The sequence below is a fragment of the Hemitrygon akajei genome, unplaced genomic scaffold (assembly GCF_048418815.1).
Source record: "Hemitrygon akajei unplaced genomic scaffold, sHemAka1.3 Scf000174, whole genome shotgun sequence".
In the NCBI taxonomy this organism is placed as follows: domain Eukaryota; kingdom Metazoa; phylum Chordata; class Chondrichthyes; order Myliobatiformes; family Dasyatidae; genus Hemitrygon; species Hemitrygon akajei.
Window position 1 is genome coordinate 229955 of NW_027332060.1, and position 12760 is coordinate 242714.

The window sequence follows — 12760 nt, forward strand, 5'->3', positions numbered from 1 at the left end:
GCAGATGGAGTTCAACCCAGAGAAGTGAGAGGTGGTTCATTTTGGTAGGTCAAATATGATGGCAGAATATAGTATTAATGGTAAGACTCTTGACAGTGTGGAGGATCAGAGGGATCTTGGGGTCCGACTCCATAGGACGCTCAAAGCAGCTGTGCAGGTTGACTCTGTGGTTAAGAAGGCGTACGGTGTATTGGCCTTCATCGATCGTGGGATTGAGTTTAGGAGCCGAGAGGTAATGTTACAGCTATGTAGGACCCTGGTCAGACCCCACTTGGAGTACTGTGCTCAGTCCTGGTCGCCTCACTACAGGAAGGATGTGGAAACCATAGAAAGGGAGTATAGGTGATTTACAAGGATGTTGCCTGGATTGGGGAGCATGCCTTATGAGAACAGGTTGAGTGAACTCGGCCTTTTCTACTTGGAGTGACGGAGGATGAGAGGTGACCTGATAGAGGTGTACAAGACGAGGAGAGGTATTGATCGTGTGGATAGTCAGAGGCTTGTCCCCAGGGCTGAAATGCCCAGCACTAGAGGGCACAGTTTTAAAAGGTGCCTGGAAGTAGGTACAGAGGAGATGTCGGGGGTAAGTTTTTTTTACGCAGAGGGTGGTGAGTGCGTGGAATGGGCTGCCGGCGGCGGAGATGGAGGCGGAAACGGTAGGATCTTTCAGGAGACTCCTGGATGTCTACATCTACAGCTTAGAGAAATAGAGGGCTGTGGGAAAGCCGAGGTAGTTCTGAGGTCGCGTCATGGTCACACACGGGGAGTGTCAAGGGTCAGCTGGACATCGGTGCCCAAGGGTAGGCGGGATCACACACAGATTCCCACACATCGTGCATGGCGGATGATGTTGAAGGCAGATTTAACTCAGATGACAGGTCTCGGCGCACAGAGTTGGGACTCGGACTGTTAACAGTGTCGGGAGACAGAGGGGCCTCCGTGCACAATGCAGGGAACGCACTGAATTGTGGAGAGTTTCGAGCGTCGGGGGCTGGGGGACACACCGGTGCGCAAGTGTCGAACAAACGCCGCGAACGGTGGGGTCGTGTCGAGGAACGGAGGGACCTCAGCGTGCAAGGGTAGGGGGCACACACCCGCCGACCCAGGAAAGTCAGGCGACGTTCTGGTCAATGCCCGGAGTCAACGGGAGCCTCTCGTCCGCTCCCTCTGACAGACGCATCGAACTCTAATCTCTCTCCTCTCTCCACCCTGCCGCTCACTCACAGACACAACATAGAAACATAGAAAATAGGTGCAGGAGTTGGCCATTCGGCCCTTCGAGCTTGCACCGCCATTCAGTATGATCATGGCTGATCATCCAACTCAGAACCCGTACCAGCTTTCTCTCCATACCCCCGGATCGCTTTAGCCACAAGGGCCATATCTAACTCCTGCGTAAATATAGCCAATGAACCGGTCTCAACTGTTTCCTGTGGCAGAGAATTCCACAGATTCTCTACTCTCTCTGTGAAGAAGTTTTTCCTCATCTCGGTCCTAAAAGGTTTCCCCTTTATACTTAAACTGTGACCCTTCGTTCTGGAATTCCCCAACATCGGAAACAATCTTCCTGCATCTAGCCTTTAGAATTTTATACGTTTCCATAAGATCCCCTCTCAATCTTCTTCATTCCAGTAAGTATAAGCCTAGCTTCGCCCAGCTTCGTGTCATCCGCAAACGTGGAGATGCTGCATTTAATTACCACGACTAAATCATTAATATGTATTGTAAACAACTGGGGTCCCAGCACTGAGCCTTGCGGTACCCGACTAGTCACTGCTTGCCATTCTGAAAAGGTCCCGTTTACTCCCACTCTTTGCTTCCTGTCTGCCAACCAATTCTCTATCCACATCAATACCATACCCCCAGTACCGTGTGCTTTAAGTTTGCACACTAATCTCCTGGGTGGGACCTTGTCAAAAGCCTTATGAAAATCTAAATGTACCACATCCACTGGCTCTCCCCTATCCACGCTACTAGTTACATCTTCAAAAAAATTCTATAAGATTCGTCAGACATAATTTTCCTTTCACAAATCCATGCTGAATTTGTCCGATGATTTCAGCTCTTTCCAAATGTGCTGTTATCACATCTTTCATAACCGACTCTAGCATTTTCCCTACCGCTGATGTCAGGTTAACCGGTCTATAATTCCCCGGTTTCTCTCTCCCTCCTTTTTTAAAAAGCGAGGTTACATTAGCCACCCTCCAAACCTCAGGAACTAATCCGGAATATAAGGAGTTTTTAAAAATTATCAGTAATGCATCCACTATTTCTTGGGCTCCTTCCTTAAGCACTCTGGGATGCAGACCATCTGGCCCTGGGGATTTATCTGCCTTTAATCCCTTCAATTTACCTACCACCACTTCCCTACTAACATGTATTTCCCTCAGTTCCTCCATCTCACTAGACCCCCGGTCCCCTACTATTACTGGAAGATTATTTATGTCCTCCTTAGTGAAGACAGAACCAAAGTAGTTATTCAATTGGGCTGCCATGTCTTTGTTCCCTGTGATCAATTCACCTGTTTCTGACTGTAAAGGACCTACATTTGGCTTGACCAATCTTTTTCTTTTCACATATCTATAAAAGCTTTTACAGTCAGTTTTTATGTTCCCTGCCAGCTTTCTCTCATAATCTTTTTTCCCTTTCTTAATTAAGCCCTTTGTCCTCCTCTGCTGGACTCTGAATTTCTCCCAGTCCTCAGGCGTGCCGCTTTTTCTGGCTAATTTACATGTTTCTTCTTTGGACTTGATACTATCCCTAATTTCCCTTGTCAGCCAACGGGTGCACCACCTTCCCTGGTTTATTCTTTTGCCAAACTGGGATGAACTATTGTTGTAGTTCTTCCATGCGATCTTTAAGTGCTTGCCATTGCATATCCACCGTCAACCCTTTAAGTATCATTTGCCAGTATATCTTCGCTAATCCACGTCTCATCCCTTCAAAGTTACCCTTCTTTAAGATTCAGAACCTTTGTTTCTGAATTAACTATGTCACTCTCCATCGTAATGAAGAATTCCACCATATTATGGTCACTCTTACCGAAGGGGCCTCGCCCGACAAGATTGCTAACTAAACCTTCCCCATTGCTCAATACCCAATCTAGAATGGCCTGCTCTCTAGTTGGTTCCACGACATGTTGGGTCAGAAAACCATCCCGCATACATTCCAAGAAATCCTCTTCCTCAGCTCCCTTCCCAATTTGTTTCAAACAATCTACATGTAGATTGAAGTCACCCATTATAACTACTGTTATATTGGAATCAGCCGTGCGTTGTCAGCCTGTCTCCTGAACGTCTGTGGAACAGGAACAGAATGTGCCGACACGTCTCCGGCTTGTGGAGTGAACAAGGACGGGCTCCGCCCTCCGGAGCACCTCCTTCCCAGCGCCCCGAGTCTCTGACCGTGTCTTTGATGACGTGTCCAGTGACATCTCACCACATAAATACGCCGGCCGTCTCGGGGGGAGCTTATTCCTGCGTGAACAGGCGCTCCTGAACGATCTGCATCCTCGGGCAACTTCCAACATGACTCCTTCGGTGAAAACCTTCGCCCTCCTCTCCATCCTGTTGGTGCTCGCTTACGCTGAATAGTAAGTTCTTGCCTCAATTTTGGCTTCTCGCGTGTCGGGACCCTCGCTCCGGGCAGCGGGGGGAGGGGGAGGTGGAGAGGGTCTGGGGGCCCGGGAGCTGTGGCGGGTCAGAGAAAGATAATGGGACGATTGGACTTTTTAATTACGCCGCAGTAGACGGCCTCTGAAAGAGGTGGCTGAGAAGATCAGGGAGGGATCAGTAACCAATTAGTAACCGATCAGGGAACTACCAATTTCTGCTTTGAGTATTCACACGGCATTGGCCTCCACATCCGCCTGTGGCACCGCGTTCGTCAGATTCACTATCCTCTGCCGAAAGGAAATTCCTCCTTTTTTTCTGAAGGGTCCTCCCTCAGTTTCGAGGCTGGGCCCCCCTAGTTTTGCAGATCCACCCTATCTAGTCCTTTTCAGTCGGTTTCAATGCGAGACACACTCCCCCTCCCATATTCTTCTAAATCCCAGTGAGTCCGGGCTCAAAGCTGCCAAACGCTCCTCATCTGTTAACCCGTTCATTCCCTGACTCTTCCCCGTGAACCTGCTCTGCACTCTCACCAATGACGACCCATCTCCTGCCTCTGAATTCCCTTCATTCAAATGCGATACTGGTACATCCAATTTACGCTTCACCCTCTCAGACTGCAGTGTGAATTCAATCCTATTCTGATCGCCGATCCCTAAGGGTTCCTTTACCTTAACTCCCGAATGAAATCCGGATTATGACACAAAACCACAACACAGAAGCAGGTCAGATTGTATAAATGTTACCTTTATTCCTCGGAAGGTAAGAGATTGAGAGGGTATTTGAGAGGGGTGTACAGGATGATGAGGGTATAGACTGGGTAAATGTGAGCTGGAGGGAATTTTCTTCACTCAGAGGGCCGACAGATTGAGGGAAAGGTCGCCGGCGCCAGCACTCCGTGCCAGACTAATTTGGAAGTTTGAGGGACATTTGTATCGGTACACGGTTGGCAGGGGTTTGGAGGGTGATGGTCCCGGGGCAGATCGACGGAAGCAGGCGTGTTAAATGGTTCAGCATAGACTGTGTGGGCCGAAGGGCCTGTGTTGTGTCGTACTTTCCTTTATGACTCTATCACCCTCTCTCGTCCCCTCCCGATCGTCCCCTCACTCACTCACTCCTCTCGTCCCCTCCGAGTCCTACCACCCACACTCTCTTACTCACTCTCTCCTCTCGTCCCCTCCCAGTCCTAAAGCCCACTCTCTCCCTCTCTCTCTCTCTCTCACACTCCACATTCCCTCCCAGTCATACCCCCACACTCCCTCTCTCTAACACACACTCCTCTCGTCCCCACCCAGTTCTACAACCCACTCTCTCTATCTCTCTGTCCACTCGTCTCCTCCAGTCCTACCCCCGCTATTTCTCTCTCACTCACTCCACTCATCCTTACCCAGTCCTACTCCAACTCTCTCAATCACTCACTCCTGTTGTCCAATCCCAGTCCAACCCCCACACTCTCTCTCACTCACTCCTCTGGTCCTCTACCAGTCCTACCCCCCACTCTCATTCTCACTCACTCATCTCGTCCCCTCCCAGTCCTACCCCCACTCTCACTCTCTCACTCCACTAGTCCCCTCCAGTCCTACCGCACACTATCTCTCTCTCACTCCTCTCATCCCCTCCCAGTCATACCCCCACTCTCTCTCTCACTCCACTCGTCCTCTGCAGTCCTACCCCCACACTTTCTCTTTCACTCACTCAACTTATACTGTCCCAGTCCTACCCCCACTCACTCACTCACTCACTCCTCTCGTCTCCTCCCAGTCCTACCCCCACACTCTCTCTCACTCACTCCTCTAGTCCCCTCCGAGTCCTACCCCTCACTCTCTCTCTCTCACTCATTCCTCTCGTCCACCCCAAGTCCTACCCCCACTCTCTCTCCCTCACACACTCCTCTCATCACCTCCCAGTGCTATCCCCCACTCTCTGACACTCACACACTCCTCTCATCCCCTCACAGGCATACCCCAACACTCTCTCCTCTCGTCCCTTCCCAGTCCTACCCTGCACTCTCTCTCTCCCTCACACCACTCCTCCCCTCCAGTCCTATCCCCAATATTTTTCTCTCACTCTCCCCTCTCGTCCCTTCCCAGTCCTACTCCCCACACTCTGTCACTCACTCCTCTTGTCCCCTCCCAGTCCAACCCCCCACCCTGCCACACACTCCCTCGACTCTCTCTTTCACTCACTCCTCTCGTCCCCACCCAGTCCTACCGCCCACTCTCTCTCGCACTCACTCCTGTCGGCAGACTATATTGCTTCCTCTCTCCCCTACTTCCCTCCTACCTCTGACTACCCACTCCACCACCCCCTCATTCTCCCTCTCCCTCCTTCCCTTTCCCTGACACCCACAATCCATCCGTGCTCGCCCCCTTTCCCTCGTCCTCTTTCCTCACCCTGCCTCCCACTCACAGTTCCCCTCTCTCTCTCTCTCTCTCTCTCTCTCTGTCCCACTCACGAACTCTCTCCATCTCTCCCAGTTCCCGTCCCAGAGGCTTGTACAGCCATCCATTGATATGTAGATTCATTGGAGGAAATTGTGCTGTGGAATGCCCCGGGCCCTCCATCCCCGCTCGCTGCCACGGATCCGGTCTCCGCTGCTGTGTTTAGACCCCCGAGGAGTCTCCGGCGCCCTGCTCTCTCAGACGGTTCCAGAGAGACCCCCGGCCTCCCGGAAAGTTACCCGGAAATAAAGCAGTACTGCTGAACAGTCTCAGCAGGATCGTCGACTTTTTATTTCCACTCCACGGGCTCCGCCTGACCTGCCGAGTGGGCGGAGAGGGATCGGGTGGGTTAGGGAGGGGTGCGCATTGGAGGGAGGAGGGTTCCGTTACTGGGAGGGCGGAATCGGGACAAAAGGGGGTTCCGCGAGATTTGCCCCCCTCGCTGCCAGGGGTTGTCGGCGGGAATAGCCTGGAAAGGCGGGGAGGGGGCCAGCGGCAGACGGGAGGGGAGTGAGGGGTGAAGGAGTGTGGAGGGAATTCCGGGGGTGATGATGGAGGAGAGGACGGGGAGAGGGGAGGAAGGAGGAGGGATGAGGGGTGATTTAGTTGACGGACAGAGGTCACCGGCATTCCACCCACCCCAAGTGGGTTGTGAATTACACCCTTCCCTCTCCGCTCGACTCCTCGCTCTATCCTTACCACCCCTCTACTTCCTCCCCCCTTCTCCATCTCCATCCCTCTCTACCCATCTTCTCTCCCTTTTCTCTCCTTCTCCTCCCTTCCTCGCTCGTCTCTTTCTCCACTCTTCTTTCAACCGCCCCGCTCCCCCTCTCTTTCTTTCTCACCCGTCACTCTTCCACCCCATTCATTCCCTTTCAACACTCTCTTTCGAACTCTCTCATTCTCTCCCCTGATTCCCCTTTCGCTTTACCCCCCTGTCTACCCCTCTACATCTCTCCCCTCCAGCAAATCAATCTTCCGTCACACCCCTCCCCTTATCCCTCTCATCATCTCCCCTCTAATCCTTCCCCTTTCTGCCACACCCTTTGCCCTTCATCCCCTCTCTTCTACGTTAACCCATCTCTTTCTATCCACTCTCCCTCCTTTTCCACTCTCCCCCTTTCCCTCTGTCCATCTCTCCCGCTCCACTCTCCCTCCTTCCCCACGCTCCCGTTTCCTTCTGCCTACCTCTCCACTCCCACTCCTTCCCCACTCTCCCCTTTCCCTTCGTCCATCTCTCCCTCTGCACTCCCTCCTTCCCCACTCTCCCCTTTCCCTTCGTCCATCTGTCCCTCTCCACTCTCCCTCCTTCCCCACTCTCCCCTTTCCCTCTGTCCATCTCTCCCTCTCCACTCTCCCTCCTTCCCTACTTTCCCCTTTCCCTCTCTCCATCTCTCACTCTCCACTCTCCCTCCTTCCCCTCTCTCCACTCTCCCTCCTTCCCCTCTCTCCCCTTTCCCTCTATACATCTCTCCCTCTCCACACTCCCTCCTTCCCCACTCTCCCCTTTCCCTCTGTCTATCTCTCCCTCTCCACTCTCCCTCCTTCCCCACTCTCCCCTTTCCCTCTGCCCATCTCTCCCTCTCCACTCTCTCTTCATCCCCACTCTCCCCTTTCCCTGTGTCTACTCCCAACATTTTGTGGGCGTATTCCGGACGGGTGTGCAAAGGTTTGGGACAACTGTACAACTACGCCACACTGGGTTGAGTAAAGCTTTGGCCAGTAGATGGGAAAGGGTCTATAATGCTTTGGGTTTCCGCTGGGACTGCTGACTCAGCGTGATATTTATAACTGACCTGGATGAGGAAGTGGAGGGATGTGTTAGTAAATTTCCTGATGACACTAAGTTTGGAGGTGTTGTGGATAGCGAGGAGGGCTCTCAGAGGTTACAGCAGGACATCGATAGGATGCAAAACTGGGCTGAGAAGTGGCAGATGGAGTTCAACCCAGAGAAGTAAGAGGTGGTTCATTTTGGCAGGTCAAATATGATGGGAGAACATAGTATTACTGGTAAGACTCTTGGCAGTGTGGAGGATCAGAGGGCCCTTGGGGACCGAGTCCATAGGACGCTCAAAGCAGCTGCGCAGGTTGACTCTGTGGTTCAGAAAGCGTACGGTGTGTTGGCCTTCATCAATCGTGGAACTGAATTTAGGAGCCGAGAGGTAATGTTACAGCTATATAGGACCCTGGTCAGACCCCACTTGGAGTACTGTGCGCAGTTCTGGTCGCCTCACTACAGGAAGGATGTGGAAACCATAGAAAGGGAGCAGAGGAGATTTACAAGGATGTTGCCTGGAATGGGGAGCATGCCTTATGAGAATAGGTTGATCTTTTCTCCTTGGAGCGACGGAGGATGAGAGGTGACCTGATAGAGTTGTACAAGATGATTAGAGGCATTGATCGTGTGGATAGTCAGAGGCTTGTCCCCAGGGCTGAAATGGCCAGAACTAGAGGGCACAGTTTTAAAAGGTGCTTGGAAGTAGGTACAGAGGAGATGTCGGGGGTAAGTTTTTTTACGCAGAGGGTGGTGAGTGCGTGGAATGGGCTGCCGGGGGCAGAGGTGGAGGCGGAAACGGTAGGGTCTTTCCGGAGACTCCTGGATGGCTACATGGAGCTTAGAGAAATAGAGGGCTGTGGGAAAGCCGAGGTAGTTCTGAGGTCGCGTCATGGTCACACAAGGAGAGTCAAGGGTCAGCGGGACATCGGTGCACAAGGGTTGGGCGCGCACACACACAGATTCACACACATCGTGCATGGCGGATGATGTTGAAGGCAGATTTAACTCAGATGACAGGTCTCGGCGCACAGATTTAGGACTCGGACTGTTAACAGTGTCGGGAGACAGAGGGGCCTCCGTGCACAATGCAGGGAACGCACTGAATTGTGGAGAGTTTCGAGCGTCTGGGGTGGGGGGGACACCGGTGCGCGTGTCGGACAAAGGCCGCGAACGGTGAGGTCGTGTCGAGGAACGGAGGGACCTCAGCGTGCAAGGGTAGGGGGCACACATCCGCCGACCCGGGAAACTCTGGCGACGTTCTGGTCAATGCCGGGAGTCAACGGGAGCGTCTAGTCCGCTCCCTCTGAGAGACGCATCGAACTCTAATCTCTCTCCTCTCTCCGCCGCGCCGCTCACTCACAAACACCACATAGGAATCAGCCGTGTGTTGTCAGTCTGTCTCCTGAACGTCTGTGGAACCGGAACAGAATGTGCCGACCCGTCTCCGGCTTGTGGAGTGAACAAGGACGGGACCCGCCCTCCGGAGCACTTCCTTCCCAGCGCCCCGAGTCTCTGACCGTGTCATTGATGACGTGTCCAGTGGCTTCTCACCACATAAATACGCCGGCCGTCTCGGGGGGCAGCTTATTCCAGCGTGAACAGGCGCTCCTGAACGATCTGCATCCTCGGGCAACTTCCAACATGACTCCTTCCGTGAAAACCTTCGCCCTCCTCTCCATCCTGTTGGTGCTCGCTTACTGTCAACGGTAAGTTCTTGCCTCAATTTTAGTTTCTCGCGTGTCGGGACGCTCGGTCCGGGCAGCGAGGGTATGGGGGAGGTGGAGAGGGTCTGTGGGCCCGGGAGCTGTGGCGGTTCAGAGAAAGATAATGGGAGAATAGGACTTATTAAGTATACCGCAGTAGACGGCCTCTGAAAGAGGTGGCTCAAAAGATCGGGGAGGGATTAATAACCATAGGTCTCGCACTGTCAGTATAAGCATATAACAATTACAGCACGGAAACAGGACATCTCGGCCCTTCTAGTCCATGCCGAACGCTTACTGTCTCCTAGACCCACCAAACTGCACTCAGCCCATAACCCTCCATTCCTTTCCTGTCCATATACCTATCCAATTTTACTTTAAATGACAATACCGAACCTGCCTCTACCGCTTCTACTGGAAGCTCATTCCACACAGCTACCACTCTCGGAGTAAAGAAGTTCCCCTTCGTGTTACCCTAAAGTTTTGCCCCCATAACTCTCAACTCATGTCCTCTTGTTTGAATCTCCCCTACCCTCAGCGGAATAAGCCAATCCACGTCAACTCTACCCATCCCCCACATAATTTTAAATACCTCGATCAAGTGCCCCCTCAACCTTCAACGCTCTAAAGAGACATTTATATCAGCCCTGTCCCAGGAGAGGTTAGACGGAGGTAAAACGAAGCATAGTGGAGCTCAGGAAAGTAAGGGAGACGAAGCACATCTAGTGTTGTCAAGGAACGGAATTTTGAACCATGCCCATAAGATACCCCTAGATGAACATTTTGGAGTGAGGAAGGAGGTTATGGAGCCACAGAGCCGAGATGAGAAACAGATGGGGCAGCTAGAAGGTCCAGGGTTGGACACTGGTAGCTTGAAAGAGCTGTTTGCAGTTGAAGAATTTAAGTCTGTTCCCGATGATATGAGGGCAGTTCTAGAATGAAAAGGATGCCGCTACCTTGAGGGAGTCTGCTGGGTTAGCAGACGAGGTTGTTGTAACCCGCAAGGTTGTGATTACTCCGGAGGGGAGTTGCCCATATAGTAGCTGGGAGGATCAGGGGAACTTGGAATTTGAAAGAGGGACTGGTATTAAAGCCTAGGAGACGCAGATGTCCCGTTTGCTTGTGTTCAGGATGTGAAGGATGTGGATGCACAGGGTACTGAACCTTGCGTTGAAACTCAGAAAGGGTCTGAGGGATCTGATTTTGGTTAAAAAGGAATGCAGTCCTTTTGGGTCAGATGGACTTGGTTCAGTGAAGAAAGGGTTAACCTTGGCACCTGTAGAAAGTGAGGATTCTCAGCCACTTGTGTTAGAAGTTAATGAGGAGATGAAAGCTGGTGAGATGAATATTATTGAAGAAAAAGGGTAAAGTATTTTTCCTAGACTTCTGAATAAAGACAATTTAAGGTCGGGTTTGGTTTCAGAACTGTTGATCGAAGTGAAGGGACCGTTAACTGAACAATGGCTTGTTAACAAGGTGCCTGCGAGTCAATTACAGTTTGTTTTGAAATTTAAGGATAAACAACTTGCTGATGTTGTTCAAGTTTGTGATTTGGAGAGACAGAACCTGAAGTGTTGTTTTGACCAAGAGGGATCACCTGCAGATGTTATAAACGGGAGACTAATAGAAATAAAGATCCTGAAGATAAAATTAATGACCTGCTTGAAAATTGATGAGCGGTGTGGAAGTTCAGCAAATGGGCTGAGTTTGGAAAACATTGGTGATAAGCCAGCACCTGTGAAGAGAGTCAGTGAAGGCCTAATCTGGGCTGGTCAGCCAGCTAACCACGTGAGAGTTAAGTGGAAAAGGGGCAAGGGTTGACCAAATGCCACTTTGATTGACTGGATCTGGTTTTGCAGGAATTTGATTTTGTTTGTGTGTAACAAACCCTGTGAATAATAAAGACCACATCATAGTAGATTGACTGAATGTTAAGTTTAAAAGCGAAATGGAGATTAGCATTTATGCCTCGGATGGTAGGCTATTGAGAGGGTATTTGATGGGGGTGTACAGGATGATGAGGGTATAGACTGGGTAAATGCGAGTTGGAGGGGAATTTTCTTCACTCAGAGGGCCGACCGATTGAGGGAAAGCTCTCCGGGGCCAGCACTCCGTGCCGGCCTGATTTGGAAGTTTGAGGGACATTTGTATCGGTACACGGTTGGCAGGGTTCTGGAGGGCAATTGTCTCGGGGCAGATCGACGGAAGCAGGTTCGTTAAGAGGTTCGGCACGGACTGTGTGGGCCGAAGGGCCTGTGTTGTATTTTACTTTATGACTCTCTCACCCTCTCTCGTCCCCTCCCGATCTTACCCCACACTCTCGCTCACTCACTCCTCTCGTACCCTCCCAGTCCTATCCCTCCACTCGCTCTCTCTCACTCACTCCTCTCGTCCCCTACCAGTCCTACCCCTCCACTCACTCTCTCTCTCACTCACTCCTCTCGTCCCCTACCAGTCCTACTCCCCACTCACTCTCTCTCTCACTCACTCCTCTCGTCCCCTACCAGTCCTACCCCCCACTCGCTCTCTCTCACTCACTCCTCTCGTCCCCTACCAGTCCTACACCTCCACTCACTCTCTCTCTCTCACTCACTCCTCTCGTCCCCTCCCAGTCCTACCCCCACTCGCTCTCTCTCTCACTCACTCCTCCCGTCCCCTCCCAGTCCTACCCCTCCACTCACTCTCACTCTCACTCACTCCTCTCGGCACACTTCAATGCTCCCTCTCTCCCCCTCTCCCCCACTTGTCTCCTCCCTCTTACAGCCCACTCCCCGCTGCCCCTCATTGTCCTTCTCCCTCCCTTTTCCTGACTCCCACAAGCCATCCCGCGCTCTCCCCCTGTCCCTCGTCCTCTTTCCTCACCCTCCCTCCCACTCAAAGTCCCCCCTCTCTCTCTGTCTCTCTCCCACTCACTAACTCTCTCCATCTCTTCCAGTGGCCAGTTTCACGCTATGTACTAAGATTGGAGGAACGTGTGCTGAGGAGTGCCGCGGGCCCATGATCTCCGGTCACTGCCCCAAATCCGGTCTCCACTGCTGTGCTTAGACCCCCGAGGAGTCTCCGGCGCCCTGCCCTCTCAGACGGTTCCAGAGAGACCCCCGGCCTCCCGGAAAGTTACCCGGAAATAAAGCAGTGCAGCTGAACAGTCTCAGCCGGATCGTCGACTGTTTATTCCACTCCCCGGGCTCCGCCGGACCTGCCGAGTGGGCGGAGAGGGATGGGGTGGGG